This window comes from Pinus tabuliformis, chromosome 7, assembly GCF_031772625.1.
Source record: "Pinus tabuliformis cultivar Carrire ecotype Pingquan chromosome 7, CPIR1, whole genome shotgun sequence".
NCBI classification, from domain to species: Eukaryota; Viridiplantae; Streptophyta; class Pinopsida; order Pinales; family Pinaceae; genus Pinus; species Pinus tabuliformis.
Window position 1 is genome coordinate 1488603849 of NC_142293.1, and position 19530 is coordinate 1488623378.

Sequence of the window (19530 nt, forward strand, 5' to 3'; positions counted from 1 at the left end):
ACCAGAAATCCTTCCGAGTACCATGTGCCACGAATAGATTAAGGATATTTTCCTTAATACACTCCACAGAAGTTGAGTGCTGGGTGAGAAATGAGTTATAATGTGCTATGAAACCAACTCAAGAAAAGATAGAAAAGATAGATCAACGCCTTAGAATTCAGCCTCTTCGAGGGGGCAACCTCCTTTACATTACATAAATGAACAATTCTTGGATGATACAAATGACAAAACCTCCTTTCTATATATAGGAGTCTGAGTCACAATATAATCCAGCCGACCTAACAATAATAATATAAAGCCACAAAAATAACAATAGAGGGATTCTATGGGGCACAGAAATAACAATATGGGGGTAATAGGGGCATAACAATATAAATAAGGGGTATAACTACAATAGTAATGGGGTAATCACTAGTATTATAGGGACCCAACATGCCCCTCTCCTTCAAAAAAGTGTTTTCCTCAACGCTTGAGTAGTTCTGGATACTTCTGCATAAAATTCTCATCCTCCCATGTGGAATCTTCAGCGGATAAGTTCTTCCACTTGATAAGATACTTTGAAATTGATCGATTTCGTAGCTGTCGAGTTCTTGTTTCTGTGACTGCTTCTGGTTCCAATATAATTTTTCCTTCCTCGTCAAGTTCTGGAAATATTGTTTGAATTGGGATCTTTTGCAACTTTTGAATAAGTGACCATACTTCTTCATCCTTCTTCTGTTCATCCCTTGCTTCATTTATCCAATCTGGTTGGATAATAGAAATAGCATGAAACAATGCTTCCACATCCTCATCTTTGAAGAGTCTTCCCATTCGGTAAGGTCGCCATTTTTTAAGTGCATGTATTATTGCCAACATTTCCTTCTCATAAATAGCTTGCTTGAGATGTAGCAGTAAAAATACCCAATCACCTACATCAAAACATTTTTCACTACAATGTTGATTTACCTGTTGTTTCATTTGATTTTGCACCGAAGTGGCATTATCCTTTAAAAGTTGGAGAACTTGTTGTTGATGCTCGATGTGATCTTTCACTGCTTGAACCTTTTTCTTCTTGATATGTCCTTCTATCTCTAGAGTTTGAGGAGTGGTAATTTCTTCCAATCCTTTACAAGATATGGTCAGATTCATTTCTTGATGCTCGATGTGATCTTTCACTTCTTGAACATTTTTCTCCTTGATATGTCCTTCTATCTTGATAGTTTGAGGAGTGGTAATTTCAACCAATGAATTACAAGATATGGTTGGATTCATTTCTTCTTTCTCGATGTGATCTTTAACTTCTTGCACCATTTTCTTCTTGATATGTCCTTTTATCTTGAGAGTTTGAGAAGTGGTAATTCTTGCCAATGCTTTACAAGATATCGTCTGATTCATTTCTTCTTTCTCTGGGGTGGGGTCCGGGCGCATATCTTCTTCTTTTGATGTTTCTTGATACTTTTCTTCCTCCTCTTCATATTCTATGTAAAATAATTTCTTCTCAGCACACCTATGACCTTTAGTGCATTTGCTATCACAATTGTAACAAAGCCCTTTTTCTCTTTTTTCTTCCAATTGTTGTGTTGTAACCCTTGTAGGTTGTGGAAGGCTAGGAGAAACAACATTTCCATCTTTATAGTTGTGAGGGGTACACTTCCTGGTTTCCATAATTTTGCTTTCCACTATGTCACAAATCCCTTTTACTCTTTCCAATTGTTGTGTTGTTGCTCTAAAGAAGGTGTTGCTCTTTGTATCCTCATAATGTGCTATCATTTCCTCCGTGAAAATTGACCACGTAACAAGTTTTTTACGAGAACAAAGCCCTTCATACCATAAAAATTGATCTGGTTCTAAATATGAAGATGCAATACAAACCTTTTGTAACAGTTGTACACCATGTAGATCAAAATATTGCTCCATCTGAAGTATCCAATTTACCGCATCCTTGCCATCAAACTTCCTCATCTTGCTTTTTCTTGATTTTAGGAGCTCGACCTTGAAACGACTGTAACTCTGTACTTTCAGATCTTTAAGTTCTAAAATTGTGAACTATAGTAGCCCTCTTTGTCCTCTTTCCAATGCCACAAGTCTGACCCAAATTGGATTCTCCAAGGAAGAGTTATGCGAAATCTCCCACAGTGACTTGATTATAGACTAGTTCAGTAGAGTGAACTTGTATGACATGCCACGAGTCACTGTTTCAACCTTTCAATCTAAAAAACACCCACAAGAAACTAAAGTCTGTCCTCTTTCTATACCTTCTTACGAAACTTCAATCCGATCCCCAAAGAGAAAGTTATGATGATTTTCCCCAGGTCACTTGTTTTGAATGTAATTCAGGAGTTTGCAAAAAGACCAACTTCCTCAGATCATATCTCCACAAATATCACGCGAAAATCTCTGAAATTCAGACCCAAGGTTCAGCGCAATTTCTTCTCAAATGGGTTTTTTTTGCGACTTCTGAAACGTCACAGAAACAACGTTATAGTGAAAATGCCACGATGACCTATTTGGAGCAGTGAAACCCTAGAATCCAAAGCTCTGATACCAAATGTTATGAAACCAGCTCAAGAAAAGTTAGAAAAGATAGATCAACGCCTTAGAATTCAGCCTCTTCGAGGGGGCAACCTCCTTTACATTACATAAATGAACAATTCTTGGATGATACAAATGACAAAACCTCCTTTCTATATATAGGAGTCTAAGGAGTCACAATATAATCCAGCCGACCTAACAATAATAATATAAAGCCACAAAAATAACAATAGAGGCATTCTATGCGGCACAGAAATAACAATATGAGGGTAATAGGGGCACAACAATATAAATAAGGGGTATAACTACAATAGTAATGGGATAATCACTAGTATTATAGGGACCCAACATAATGTTACCATCCGAGAGAAATGCGTGAGGGGTAAACTAATTGGGAAGCCTAAAACCCCAAATAAATCATGAATTATCTCACAAAGGGAGATGGGGTAGAGAAACACCCAAATAAAATGATGTAGAAATTGAATTTAAAATCAATTGAATGGATATGGAAAGGAAAACCACATGGTAGTTGAATTAAACACAACATGCCATGAAACTCTTGAGGCATAAACGAGGCGACTATAGATTATGACCACCTTAGTGTCATGGGGGTGAAACCCTCTCTGGCATACCCTCCTTACCAAATTCATGAATGAGGCAAAAGAAGTCTCTGGAGGAGGGAAAATGATATTATGGTTAACCAAATGCGAGGAGATTCATTGATTTTCTCGAGTCCTGGATCTGTCATTGTATAGAGGTGAGATAACCAAGGTACATCATGTGGACATGGGTAGGCATGAGATGGCAACTAAACATAGGGCCTCTGTCATTTCATCACATGGCCAACCCCTTTTATCACAAATACAATTGGAAGGGAATACAACCCATGCATTGTGGAACCACCCAAGAATTCCACCCCACTATTACATATTAACTAGATAAAATATAATGTAACCTCATATGGAAATGTGCAGGTGATTAAGGGAAACACATTAGAGCAGGTGAATAAACTTATAGCATGGTGCATAGAGTGCTAAAATAACATAAGGTGCCAAAATATCATTTGGGTGCCCAACATAGTATAACCTGGAAAATGAATGTGAACCCTTTAGGGGTATAGCTAGAATGATGTAATCACTGATATCTATTCCAAAGAAAATGATAATAATGGAAAAATGACTAAATATTCTTAATGCCATGTATTAGTAACAGATGTATGAATTATGTTCTTGTTCCAGTTATATGATAAAAAGGAAAAAATGTTTTTGTGGTGAGATAAGATATTGAAGTGGGGTATTTTACATCAAAGGAAGAGAGAAGAAAACAAATAGATGGAGAACTACTACACCAAGATATGAATCTAGTAACTCAAGTGCACAATTACAATAAGAGGGAGAATCTATAGTTCAAAGATCATTTTCCATAGGACGAGGAACAGGCATTAGAAGAGAGATTCATTGCTACATATGTGGAAATATTGGACATATGGAATATGGTTTTCCAGAGAATAGAGAGACACGCTAAAGGAATGTTTTCGTTGTCGCAGTAGAGGAAGAAAGATCATAGGTGTGGGAAGCTGAGAATGTGGTAGAGCTAGGAGAAACCTTGATGATGAAAAAGGCATTGAATAATCGGGAGAAAGAATTTGTTGAGCTAGTTCAAAAGAACACCTTATTTTGAACTGTTTGCAAAGTTCAAGGGAAGTGTAGTAAAATGGTGATTGATAGTGGAAATATTGAGAACTTGGTGTCTACAAAGGTTGTAGAAAAACTAAAGTTGAAGAATCAAAGGCATCCAACAACCTATAAGGTGTCTTGGCTGCAGAAAGGGCATCAAATTTTGGTGAATGGGTAGTGTGAGATAGAACTTCATATTGGAAGCTACAAGAATAATATTTTGTGTGATGTGATGTTGATGGACGTGTGTCATATTTTTCTTGGTAGGTTGTGGCAGATTGATAGAGGCGTTGTACATTATGGTAAGAAAAAAACTTATAAGTTTTTGAAAGATGGAATCAATCATTCTTTAATTCCATTACAATAAGAGGGGACTTTTGAAGCCAGTGATCAAAATGATTTGGCGATGAGTGGAAAATAATTTTTGTTGCAGTAAAAGATAGAGGAAGTAAATTTTGCTAGTATTTGCAAACCTAGACTACTTCTTACTTCCACTAGTATTTCTAATTTTCCTTTAGAGATTCAAGAATTATTGGAGGAAAACCATGACATTATTTTGGATGATTTTCCAAATGAACTACCACCTATAAAGAGTATCAACCATCATATTGATCTGATACCAAGAACAAATTTTCCCTGCAAAGTAGCTTATCGCATGACACATAAGGAGAATGAGGAAGTTAGGAAACAAGTGCAGGATTTTTTAGATAAATTCTTGATATGAGAAAGTCTTAGTCCATGCGTAGTGCCTCCAGTATTGATTCAAAATAAGGATGGTGGATGGTGCATGTGTACAGACTATAGAGCTTTCAATAAGATCACAATGAGGTATCATTTTCCTTCACCAAGCATTGATGATTTGTTGTATTGTTTAATTGGTGATAGTTGGTTTTCAAAAATGGATTTGAAAAGTGGATACCATAAAATTAGAATCATAGAGGGACATGAGGGAAAAACTACATTTAAAACTAGTGAAGGATTGTATGAATAGATGGTTATGCCATTTGGATTTTCCAATGCACCTAGTACATTCATGAGACTCATGAATGAGTTACTAGAAGAATTAATAAGATTTTTTTTACTTGTTTACTTTGATGGCATCTTGGTTTACATTCATTCAAAGGAGGAACATCTATGACACTGAAAGTATGTGTTGGGGAGCTTACAACAAGAAAAGTTACTTATAAATTTGAAGAAATGATCCTTTCTAAAGTTAGAGATTTTAAATATAGGATTTGCCATTTCTAGAGAAGGGTTGAAGATGGATATAGGAAAGGTAAAGGCTATTATAGAATGGCCCTCTCCAAAAAATATTTTTGAAGTCATAAGCTTTCATGGTTTGGTAAGATTTTACAAGAAATTTATCCCAAATTTCAGCAAAATCAGGTACCAATTGTGGAGACAATTAAGAAGAATCAACAACCATTTGAGTGGACTTCTTAATCTAAGAAGGGGTTATATATTCTAAAGAAGAAGATTATAGAACAATTGTTCCATGCACTTCCAGATTTTAATAAGCCTTTCCAAGTGAAAAGTGATGCCAACAATGATGTGATTGGCGAAGTAATTAGCTAGGAGGATAAACCCATTTCTTATTACAGTGAGAAACTAAATGAGGCCAGAAGGAAGTATATAGCCTATGATAAGGAATTCTATGTAGTGGCTCAAGATCTTAAGAAATGGAGGAATTATTTATTGTGTGGGGAATTTATTTTATATACTAATAATCATTCTCTCCAATATATTATGTAGCAACCTAAATTGAATCAAAAGCACATTAAGTGGGTCAAGTACCTATAGAAATTTACATTAAAAAAAAAAAATCAGTGGATAGTCTAGTAAAATTAGAGATGCTTTGAGCGGGAGAAAATTATTGTTGCAGGAAAGTCAAATTCATGTGTTGGGATTTGATTTTATAAAGGAATTGTATGAAAATGATGCATATTTCAAAGAAACATTTATATCTTGTAAGAACCCAACTTTTCAGAATCGAAGCCCATCGCTTGACTATATGATCCAAGATGGGCTACTCTTTGAAAACAACCCTTTGTGTATTCCCAATTGTTCCATGAGGTAAAATTTAATTAGGGAAAACCATAGTGGATGCGTTGGGCAAGATAAAACTTATGAACTATTGAAGATTAGTCAAAGTTGAGAACTGATGTGCAGAAGTTTGTAAATAAATTCAAAACCTATCTGTATTCCAAATGAAGAAGACAAAAAATTAGACTGTATACCCCATTTCGAATTCCAAAGAGGCCTCAGGAGTCAGTGATTATGGATTTTATTTTAGGGCTACCAAGAACTAAAAAAGGCAATGATTCTATATTTGTGGTTGTAAATATATTTTTTTAAATGGCTCATTTTAGTCCTTCTGCTAAGACTAGCGATGCTAGCCATGTTTCTAATCTATTATTTAAGGAAGTGGTAATACTGAATGGAATTCCCAAGAGTATTGTTTTAGATTGAAATACTAGGTTCTTAGGACATTTCTGGAGAACCTTGTGGAGGATGTTTGGCACAAAACTGAATTTCAGCTCAGCATATCACCCACATACTGATGGAAAAACTGAAGTAGTGAATAGAAGTTTGGGAAACATTCTACACAATTTTATTGGAGATCATCCTAAATAGTGGGATCAAATTTTAGCACAGTTTGAATATGCATACAATGACACTCCCAATAGAAGCACTAGAAAAATCCTTTCGATATAGTTTATGGAATGAACCAAAGGGGAGTGAATTAGCTTATAAATTTGGGAAGGAAAGAGGAGAGAAGTGCAACAATAGAATACTTTGCTACAGCTATATGAGAAATGCATGACCAGGTAAAGAAAAAACTTCATGAAAATAGTCTTAAATATAAGAGCAAAGAAGATATTAACCTATGAGAACAAAATTTTGAAGTAGGATATTTAGTATTTGTGTGTTTGTGAAATGAACTATTCCCAAAGGGTGAGTAAAGCAAATTACAATTTAAGAAGATATGACTTTACGGGATCTTGAAGAAATTCTCTGTTGATCCCTATGAACTTAAATTTCCACCTGGAGTAGGAGTTTCACCAATATTTATTGTAGAAGATTTATATAGGTATGAGCCTCACATAGAACAAACAACAAGTGATAATCAAAAGTAGCAGTAAATACAGTGAGAGAAGCATTTCCCAACAACTAAACCTTTGCTACTTGAAAGGATTTTGGAGAAGATATTAATCAAGAAAACGAGGGAAAAAGAATTGCTTAAATACTTGGTTAAGTGGAAACACATTCCAATTTCATATGTAATTTGGATGACTAGCACACACATATAGAAAAGTGGCCAATCTATTGAAGAACTCATGAATAGGACTCCATGAAAGATTTATTCCTTGGTAGTATGATGCAGGGGAATCCATAATTTTCATTGACCGAGAGGTCAAAATCATTTACTAGAGGATTTGGTTCCTCAAAGAGTGGCTTGTTAGGATAAGATTTGTTTGTAATTTCCATGTAATTATTTAAATTAGAAAATTTGTTGTATCTTTTTTTATTTCTCTAAATTGGTTATTTAGATCCCACATTTGTGGATCTAGATCGAACCATTTGTAATCTATATATTATTTTGATTTTAATAAGAAAGAGGTTTGAGAGTGGTGTGTAAGAGATTTCCCAAGAACCATACCTTCTGCAATGTCTATATATATATATATATATATATATATATATATATATATATATATATATATATATATATATATATATATATATATGTTGATGGTGCTGGACCCGCCAACATTTAGGGGATTACCCCGGTATGAAGTCCCAACCAGGCCTCACACCATTTGGTGTGGGAGTCCATCCAATATAATGGTCTGGTTGTCATTATCTTAAATGTTTGCCTTAGCTCTTGCTAGTTAGCACAGGAGAATGGTTTTCTTTGTCTTCAAGTAGCGAGGTTCGTGTTCCTGGTGATTGTAAGTGTTACTTGTGTCAAGGTTATTTCACCACAGAGGGAGAGGGTGGGAGTGAGTCCCAATTTGGATGGAGGAAACCCCAACTCTGTTAGGAACACACAACACAACAGGATGTGCACAGCTTCTAGAGGAACAGTCCACATGGATGCGAAAGTCATAACACACAAGGGAATGTAACACATACAACACTCAGCGGATGAGTCCAGGCAAGTGCGAATGTCATTATAACAAGTTTACGTGAAAGGTCTGTCAGATGTCTGGAGAGGTAACCAGCATGGGTAGGACAACATTAACAACTCATACAACACATTTACATTAATATATATGTATTAGAACAGATCAATGGGTTCAAGTGTTAAACACAGGTTAAAGAAACATGTATTACGAGTGTTCAGGATTAGACTTACAAACAATTACAACACATGTGTGAAAATGTGTTGGCCTATTAGCAGGCTTCTGAATTAAGCGAAAGTTCCAAGACACATCGATACACCTTAAATCACTAACCCCGTGGATGGGGCGTTGGAGCCATTACTTACTCCTCAAAGAAAATATTACAGACTCTTAAGGCTATGTGGGAGGTGCTAAGGAGAAATGTCCTTTGCATGTACAAATGAGGGCTATTTATAGCCAAGGGTAAGACTCAACCTTATGACTGTTTGACTTCCCTCATGACTGTTTGACTTTCATGACCTTTTAACTTTACATGACTCTTCAGATGATAAGTGGGTCTCTTGGACTACCACGTTACATTACATTGATTTACAATAGTATGGCCGACATGACTCATGACACAACTTGACATGACAATGTTGGTAAGTTTGTGATTTTGGTCTCCATGTCGAGGTGCAGTGCTGCTGAGTGATGGATGTCCTCATGGTGTGTCACAACTGTTGGCATTATGTTTTCTGGTATTACTGTATGTTACAGAGGTTGTACTTGATGGCAACTCCAGTGGCAAGGCTCTCAGTTTGTTTAAAATTAAGAAGGACGCAGGAAATCAGTTCAGGAGGTGCGTACCCGCAGGTACACCATGCAGGGTCCGCGTCCAGCGACGCTGGCCAGCCGCTCAGGGGGTGCGTCCACCCAGTGCACACATTTCAAGGCAGAGAAAAAGCATGTGGGGGTTTCTTGTGTGGTATCTAGCCGACGGTTTTGTGTTTCTATGGTGTCGGCTCGTGGTATTGTTCCATGTTTTGGGGAGGAGCTTGCCTATATAAAGCAAAGGAGTTCATTTGGATTGAGCATTGTCTTTGGTTGAATATCTTATTTGGTGAGATCTAGTCTAGATCTAAGAGGGCGAATCTTCTAATGGACTGTGATCTCTATGGCGCATGATCAGATCTGTAGATCTGACTGTTTGGGTTAGTCTTGAAGTCTTCATATCTTTTATATCTGAAGGGACGCAGGTTCAGTTGAAGAAAAGTGCGCCGAGACGCAGGTACTGTAAAGGGCAAGTGCGCCGAGACGCAGCACAGTAGAGAGAGACCGGCATGGGGACGCAGGGCGATCAAGGTTCAGGTGCGTCTCTGAAGCAGAAGGACGCAGCGCGATAGTGTTTTCAGGTGCGTCTCTGTAGCGAAAGACGCGGCGCGATAGTATCTTTGGGTGCATCCCTGAAGCAACAGAACGCAGAGAAGTCAAAGGAACAGTGCGTGGGCACGCAGCGGAGCAGAAGGATATCTGCGTGTGGACGCAGAGTAGCAGAAGGTTAACGGCGTCTGGTCGCAGGCCACAGAAAGGAAAACTGCATCTTTGTTTTAAATATGTTTTGTTGATTGAATTTCTCTATTGATAAGGTGTTTTGGGTTAGTTCTGTTGTTGCTGATCTGATATCTGTAGTGATCTATATCTGTTATGTACTTGTTGACTATCTGATGCTTTATGAAAAGAAGTAGGGGGTTGTAGCTCCCTTCCAGGAGTAGGCTGGAAAACGAGAGAGAGAGAGAGTTGTAGCTCTCTGCAGGTTGCAGCCTGCGTACTGGTAAAGGACTGCACCAGTACAAAATCATTGTAAAAGAAGTTTCTAAATTGAAAGAAGATAGAGACATATTGCAGCAGGTGGTTTTCACCCACATTGGGTTTCCACCTTACATCTTGTGTTCTTTGGTGTGACTATCTGTTTTTCATGCTCATTATTTTATGGTACTGACATGCTAAAATAATTCAAAGATCAAATTAAGAAGATTTATTAAAAATTGCTAGATAATACTGATTCACCCCCCCCTCTCAGTATTATTTCCAACAATTGGTATCAGAGCAGGTCCTTCAGAGAAGCTTGATCGCTTGAAGGTAGATCGTTCATCATGAGCAACTACGAGAGAGAAGCATCAATCAGGCCACCGATTTTTTATGGGACAAACTTCAATTATTGGAAAGTAAGAGTTACTGCATATCTTCAATCTCTTGGTACAGAAGTTTGGGACATTGTAGAAACAGGCTATGCTTTTCCTTCAGCTACTCCTACAGATCCAGCTGAGAAAAAGAAGTATGAAACAAATGCAAAAGCAGTCAGTACTCTATTAGGAAGTATATCCCAAACAGAATTCATGAAGGTAATGCACTTCAAATCAGCAAAAGAGATATGGGACAAAATGGTCACAAGCTATGAAGGAGATGAACAGGTAAAACAAGCTAAACTTCAAACTCTCAGGATTCAATATGAGACTCTCAAGATGTATAATGATGAAAGTGTTGCTAATTATTTTCTTCGGGTAGATGAGATTGTCAATTGTATGAAAAATTTGGGTGAAGAAATAAAAGAGGCTATAGTAGTTCAAAAGATTCTAAGATCATTATCCCCCAAGTTTGAATCTAAAGTATCTGCAATAGAAGAAAAGGAAAATCTCCGTGTTCTCACTATGTCTCAGCTACATGGAATTCTAACTGCTTATGAAATGAGAAAGGGAGGTCCATCAGACAGAAGGGAAGCTGCTTTTAAGGCATCAGGCAAAGAAGATTACTATGAAGCAAGCCATGTTCCAGAAGAAGAGGAAGAAGAATCAAATTTTGTCAGAAATCTTCAAAGGGGTTCTAGAAGGTTCAGAGGTAAGCTACCTTTCAAATGCTTTGCTTGTGGAAGAGTAGGTCATTATGCTGCAAAATGTCCTTATAAGGATAAAGGAAAGGAACCTGTTAGATGGAACAAGAAACAAAGTGCAAATAAGAAAAGCTACTACACCCATGAAGATAGTGATGGTTTATCAAACAGTGATGAAGATGAACAAGGTAATAAATATAAGTTGTTAATGGCATTTGAAGATGATGATTATGAGGATGTTGTAGATGTGAATAACCTCTATGATGAAATTACTAGACTCAAGAGATGTATAGAAGAAAAGAATGTGATCATTGATACTCTACAATTTCAAATTGATGAAAAAGAAAAACATCTTGAAAAACTAGAAGGTGAAATTGTTGGTCTCAGAAAAGAAATTGAGAAAACAAAAGCTATTAATCTTAAGTTTGTCAAAGGATCTGAAACTTTGGATGAGATTATCAATGTGCAGCGGTCTCCTCTAAACAAGACAGGTTTGGGTTACAATGGAGAAACCTCTCAAGCATCCACCTCAAAAAGTTATCTTGATGCGGCAAGAATAAATGAGCAGAAGAACAATGAAGATAATCAGGTAAAGCAGGGACAAAATACAAACAGAAATTATCAGGGGCAATCCATCTTAAGGGTGAACAAAAGCTACAACCAGCCACAGGTAAAATCTTCTCAGTTTGGTTCAAGAATAAATGAAAATAGAAATTACAATCAGTTGGCAGGTGGATTCAATAACCGCAGAAGCTTCTTCAATGGACAATGCTTTTCTTGCCATAATTTTGGTCACAAAGCAGCTCAATGTGTTGCATATAAAACAATCATGACTAGGGAAGCTCAAAAACAAAGAAGTATGACAGGGATGACAAAAAGGACCTATAACAACTTTTCGGTTCTTGAAAATGAAGTCGAATGTTCTATTTGCAATAACTTTGGTCATGAAGAATCTGAATGCAGGAGCAGGTTTCAGCAGAAAAAGGAGCAAGCCTCAAGCACCAAAACATGGAGAATAAAGGAACCTAAAACAGAAAGATGTGGAATAGCATTTTATGCAGAGGGACAAGAAAATCTATGGTACATTGACAGTGGATGTTTGAAGCATATGACAGGTGATAAAGAAAAACTTGAATCTTATTCTGTTCTAGAAAAAGGAAAGAAAGTCTCTTTTGGAAACGATACTCCTGCAACTATAAAAGGAAAAGGCATTGCTCAGTTAAAAGGAAAGGTCAAGGCTGGAAATGTTTTGTATGTTGATGGATTGAAGCATAATCTTCTAAGTGTCAGCCAGATGTGTGATCAAAGGACCGAGGTTATTTTCAGATCAAATGGATGTCTTGTTCGTGATCTTGATACAGGTAAAACAATTCTCAAAGGCAAAAGAACTCCAAATAATCTGTACATATTTGAAGAAGGACAACAACAATGCTATCTGAGCAAGGATGAAGAGCACTGGTTATGGCATCGAAGGTTGGGACATCTAAGCTTCTCACAAATAAGGAAAGCATGCAAATATCAGGCAGTTCGCGATCTTCCAGATATCAAAATTCCTGACAACACCATATGCAGATCATGTCAGTTTGGAAAACAAACCAGGACTAACTTTCCAGAGAAGGAAGGATCAGCTAGCATGCCTCTTGAGCTAGTACATACAGATACATGTGGTCCATTCAGGAAAAGAACACTTAGAGGAGAGGAATACTTGATATTATTTATTGACGATTTCTCCAGGTTTGTCTGGTTAGGACTTATGAAGCACAAAGATGAAGCTTTCGAAAAATTCAAATCCTTTAAAGCCTTGGTTGAAAATGAATCAGGTCACAAAATTAAGTGCCTCAGATCCGACAGAGGTGGAGAATTTACTTCAAATGAATTTTTTGATTTCTGTGATGAACATGGCATAAGGAGAGAATTCTCTACAGCTAGAACTCCTCAGCAAAATGGAGTTGTTGAAAGAATGAACAGAACAATCCAACAAATGGCTCGTGCTATGCTTGATGAATCAGGAACTCCCGCAACTTTCTGGGGTGAAGCTGCACATGCTGCGGTTATTATTCTCAACAAGACAAATGTCCGGGTAAACAGCACTCAAACTCCTCATGAGCTCTGGAGTGGTAAAACTCCTTCGGTAAAGCATTTCAAAATCTTTGGGAGCAAATGCTATATCAAGAATACTGATGAGCAGCTTGGAAAACTTGAACCTAGAGCAGATGAAGGCATCCTTCTTGGTTACTCTCCACATAGCAAAGCATACCAGTGCTACAATAAAAGACTTGGCAGAATTGTTGACAGCATTGATGTGGTGGTTGATGAGAAGGGATACATTCCTAGGCAAGTACATCGGGAAGATATCGAAGAAGATGAAGGCTACCCTCAAAGACAGAATGATGAAGAAGAAGAACCTCAAGAAGAACCTCAAGAAGAACCAGAGAAGCAGACAAGAATAGAAGAGAAAACTCCATCCAGATATGTTCAGAAGAATCATCCAGAATCTCAGATTGTGGGGCAGAAAGAAGCAGGTGTACAAACAAGAAGAACAGTTGCAGAAGCCTCAAGCTATTTGGCATTACTATCCTCTACTGAACCACAAAATGTGAAAGAAGCATGCAAAGATGAATGTTGGGTAAAAGCAATGGATGAAGAACTTGAGCAAATCGAAAAGAACAACACTTGGGAGCTGGTTCCTAGACCAAAGGATAAGAATGTTATCGGAACAAAATGGGTCTTCAAAAATAAATTGAATGAAAATGGAGAAGTAATTAGAAACAAAGCCAGACTTGTTTGTAAAGGGTATGCGCAGCAAGAAGGAATAGACTTTGAAGAAACTTTTGCTCCTGTTGCAAGACTTGAGGCCATCCGAATGTTCCTTGCTCTCTCAAGTTTTCAAAACTTCAAAGTATTTCAAATGGACGTGAAATCAGCCTTTCTGAATGGAGACTTGGAAGAAGAAGTGTACATTGAACAGCCAGATGGGTTCATTCTTGGAAATGATCCAAATCTTGTATGCCGATTAAAAAAGGCTCTCTATGGTCTCAAACAAGCTCCAAGGGCTTGGTACTACCGTTTGGACAAATATCTTCATCAACAAGGTTTTTCAAAAGGTTCAGTAGATAGCAATCTGTATATAAAAGTTGAAAATGACAAATTGCTAGTACTTGTTGTGTATGTAGATGACATCATTTTTGGCAGCAATGAAGAAGCTATGAGTCAAAGTTTTGCATCGGTCATGCAGAAAGAATTTGAAATGTCCTTACTAGGAGAACTGACATATTTCCTTGGTTTGCAAATCCAACAAAAGGAAGGAGGAATCTTTTTATCTCAAACCAAGTATCTCAAACAGATTTTGAAGAAATATGGCATGGAAGATGCAAAACCAGTATGTACACCCATGGTCACAGGATGTAGTCTCAGTACAAATGATGAATCTGCAGCAGTACATCAACCAACCTACAGATCTATGATTGGAAGTTTACTATATTTGACAGGTACCCGACTGGACATCATGCATGCAGTTGGAATAGTTGGAAGATTTCAGGCAAATCCGAAGGAGACTCATCTTCAGGCAGTAAAGAGAATCTTCAAATATCTTCAAGGGACTCAAAATTATGGCTTATGGTATCCTAGAGATACAGATCTTTCTCTTCATGCTTATACAGACGCAGATTGGGCCGGAAGCGTGGATGACAGGAAAAGCACAAGTGGTGGTGCGTTCTTTATGGGTTCCAGACTGGTATCTTGGTTCAGCAAGAAACAAAGTTCGATCGCCTTGTCTACAGCTGAAGCGGAATATGTTGCTGCTGCATCTTGTTGCACCCAACTTCTTTGGATGATGCAGACTTTGCAGGATTTTCAAATCACTTGTACACCACCGATCCCCATCTTATGTGATAATACAAGTGCAATCAGCATCTCAAAGAACCCTGTTATGCATTCAAAAAGCAAGCACATACCAATCAAGTACCATTTTCTCCGGGAACAAGTGCTTGAACAGAAAGTCAAGTTGGAGTATGTTCCTTCCAAGGAACAAGTTGCTGATATTCTCACCAAACCATTGCCCAAGGACACGTTTGAATACCTCAGGCAAAATCTGGGGGTTGTTGATGCATCATCTTATTGTTGAACATCTTCTTATTGGTGGTACAGGCTCAGGGGGAGCACATAATGCATTGTTGGCCTTATGGAGAAGGAGATCTTGGAAATAGCTGCAATATGTCTCTATCTCTTTCATGGTGGATCTCTGGTTATTTGTTGCAGATCTGGAGGAGCATGAGCTTAGGGGGAGCATACCCTTTGCCCTTGATGTCAAAGGGGGAGAATGAAGCTGAAGTTTGTAAGGTTGCCATCAAGTCCAAAGGGGGAGATTGTTGGCATTATGTTTTCTGGTATGACTGTATGTTACAGATGTTGTACTTGATGGCAACTCCAGTGGCAAGGCTCTCAGTTTGTTGAAAATTAAGAAGGACGCAGGAAATCAGTTCAGGAGGTGTGTACCCACAGGTACACCATGCAGGGTCCGCGTCCAGCGACGCTGGCCAGCCGCTCAGGGGGTGCGTCCACCCAGTGCACACATTTCAAGGCAGAGAAAAAGCATGTGGGGGTTTCTTGTGTGGTATCTAGCCGACGGTTTTGTGTTTCTATGGTGTCGGCTCATGGTATTGTTCCATGTTTTGGGGAGGAGCTTGCCTATATAAAGCAAAGGAGTTCATTTGGATTGAGCATTGTCTTTGGTTGAATATCTTATTTGGTGAGATCTAGTCCAGATCTAAGAGGGCGAATCTTCTAATGGACTGTGATCTCTATGGCGCATGATCAGATCTGTAGATCTAACTGTTTGGGTTAGTCTTGAAGTCTTCATATCTTTTATATCTGAAGGGACGCAGGTTCAGTTGAAGAAAAGTGCGCCGAGACGCAGGTACTGTAAAGGGCAAGTGCGCCGAGACGCAGCACAGTAGAGAGAGACCGGCGTGGGGACGCAGGGCGATCAAGGTTCAGGTGCGTCTTTGAAGCAGAAGGACGCGGCGCGATAGTGTTTTCAGGTGCGTCTTTGTAGCAAAAGACGCGGCGCGATAGTATCTTTGGGTGCGTCCCTGAAGCAACAGAACGCAGAGCAGTCAAAGGAACAGTGCGTGGGCACGCAGCGGAGCAGAAGGATATCTGCGTGTGGACGCAGAGTAGCAGAAGGTTAACGGCGTCTGGTCGCAGGCCACAGAAAGGAAAACTGCGTCTCTGTTTTAAAGATGTTCTGTTGATTGAATTTCTCTATTGATAAGGTGTTCTGGGTTAGTTCTGTTGTTGCTGATCTGATATCTGTAGTGATCTATATCTGTTATGTACTTGTTGATTATCTGATGCTTTATGAAAAGAAGTAGGGGGTTGTAGCTCCCTTCCAGGAGTAGGCTGGAAAACGAGAGAGAGAGAGAGAGTTGTAGCTCTCTGCAGGTTGCAGCCTGCATACTGGTAAAGGACTGCACCAGTACAAAATCATTGTAAAAGAAGTTTCTAAATTGAAAGAAGATAGAGACATATTGCAGCAGGTGGTTTTCACCCACATTGGGTTTCCACCTTACATCTTGTGTTCTTTGGTGTGACTATCTGTTTTTCATGCTCATTATTTTATGGTACTGACATGCTAAAATAATTCAAAGATCAAATTAGGAAGATTTATTAAATTGCTAGATAATACTGGTTCACCCCCCCCTCTCAGTATTATTTCCAACAACAACTTCACCTCCACATGGCAAGGTGTGTGGAGTCTTCGATGATCGTTGGGTTAACTTGATGTTGTGTTCACATGTTTCTCCTTGCTTGTACTATGGCATGCTTCACATGTTCGTCTGCTCACGAAAATGAGTGTTCGTCCATTCGTCCATTCACGAACACATCTTCATATGGTCGTCTGTTTGTGAACACATCTCTTCGCATACATCGTTTGTTCGTTCATTCATGAACATATTTTTTTTCATGCACTCCCTTTGTTCATCCCATCTGTCATCGCGTCATGTTCCTTCATGTACCTAGATCTGCAAGCACTCATGACGAGATGAAATAAAATTCATAAATCTTGTAGTCTACCATGATGTATGATTTTTTTTGGGTGCAAGTAACCGAGAGAGAGGATAGAGTTCTGAAACTATGCGAGGCGAGTTTAGAGCTAGGATGTGGGCTCCAGGAACTGCTAATGAGAACTGCGCAAAATTCATTGGGAGACGGGGATGGGCATTCTGGATCGGCAGTGACTGTTCAGGGGATTTGGCTTGGCTAGAGGACAAATTTTGTGCACTTTTTGGGAGAATTAGTGCAAGCCATAGGAGGATTAGGCAAGAAAGATCTGCGCAAATTCTGGAATGAGCGGGCAGCGGGAGCTTGGCAGCAAAAATTGCGCAGTTCCTGGAGGGAGTGGGTAGTGGGCCGTTGGGATATGCTAGTGGGAAAAACTGGACAATTGCTAGGAGGTTGACCTGTTGACCACCTCTTGGCAGTTTCTGAGCTGAGCAGACTGTTGGGCTGTAAAGGGCTTGCTCATGAAATCTATGCAGTTTTCCAGGTGAGCAGGCGGTTGGCTAATTAGTGATTGGTTGGGAAAAATGCATAAATTATAAGGGAGACAGGGATGGGAACTAAGTGTTTGTCTAGCATGTCTACGAAATTTTTTTAGTCAGCGGAGCAGGCATGGTCTGCAGCCTCTACGCAATTTTTGAGGGGAGTCAGTCCTGGACTGACCGCTTGGTCCAACTCTTCGATTGACGAGCAAGAGAGTTGATTGATGAGCTTGTGGGCAGTGCAACTTGAAATGGATTGCTGGGTTCTTTTGTGTTGTTCTGGTGACATTCGATCAAGTCGATGATGGGGTGATGGTCTGTCTGTGAGAGGGTGATATAGTCATCAGAATTTTAGCAAAAATGACTGTGTGTGAGAGTGAGTGAAATGGTGCATACACGACCTTGCAAACACACACTCACATGACTTGATGACAAGACGACTCAAAACATCAAGACACACATGCTAAACATGACCAATCGACCATGTGAGTGACAACTGCGTAATAGTGCATACGATTTCGTGTGTGAATGCGATGGATGTTTACCTAGCAAACACTACATGTACACACGAAGTGAAGGCCTTGTGCACAACCAGAACATGGTGGCAAGCGAGACATTGATACCAACATACAAAACTTGTCGGTTGAACAATCAAACAAGGTGGGAGAAAAGTCTCACACAAGCTCACGGGGTGAACCCGAGTGCGTGCAAACATCAAGTAAAGATCTCAAAGGAGGCTCCGAAATTGGATGTGGACCAAAATTTTGGAGGGTGTTGCAGCCACTACAACACTTGGCGACACACTAGTAGAACTCCAACTTCTCTGTTTTGGTTCATTGACAGCACATGGCCTTGGTCTTTTGGGGAGCATTGAATCACTGTGTAGGTTTCTTTGTTTTCCCCACTTACCCAATGGACAGACACGGTTCATCATTTTCCAACTCAGTCAAACACAACAAAATTTCAGCTTGATCATAGTGTTTCAAAATTAGGGAGGGTAGTTTGGCTCATGAGTTGAAAATTTTCAGAGTATAAGTTTTCATCTCTGGTGTTGCTCCACTACTAGTAGGCCTGGACAGTACCCCAATGGAGTGACACAGGAACACATGCATTGCTCAACTGCCAGCGATCCTGGTCAGTGCCCCAGAGGAGTTGCATACTTCACCTCTCTGCGCAGGAAGCCTTTCTCTTCTTTCGCCTTTGTATTTTTTCAAGAGGACTATGCATTGGTACTTATTTGTTTTTGGACAGAAGAGGGATCCCTACTTATTAAGAGTAGAAGAGGTTGTTACTTCAGAGAAGCATATAATACCTCTGACATAGGTTTGCTCATTTAGATATTTTCCCTTCTCCGTTTCTACTAGTTGGATGAGCTTGAATACACAAAGCAGAAGACTGAGTACAGGCATGGGGTTTCCGAGTGTGGACACGGGTTCATGGTTGGACCAAAGTTCCCCTTGCATATGGCTCATATTTTCTGTCAAGACTTCATCGGCCGAAGGTTACAACTAAGCACAGAGAAGACGGACACAAGGCTGTCCAAGTGTTGCAGTGTCACAAGTCTCTTAGATTTCAGCCACATACTCATTCAAAAGCCAGAACTCAGTAGATTGTAGCACTTATTTCCGTAAAATAAAAATAGCAAGGTATCAATCAAACAAAACAAAACGAAATGAAAATAGTAAGCAAAGTAAACAAGGCAAAAGAAAAACAAGCGACAAGCAATAAATAGATTATGTACATGGCGCGGGGTATGGCCCAATCTACTGGAAATAATGTTTGAGATCTTGGACGTTGACGGGAAGATT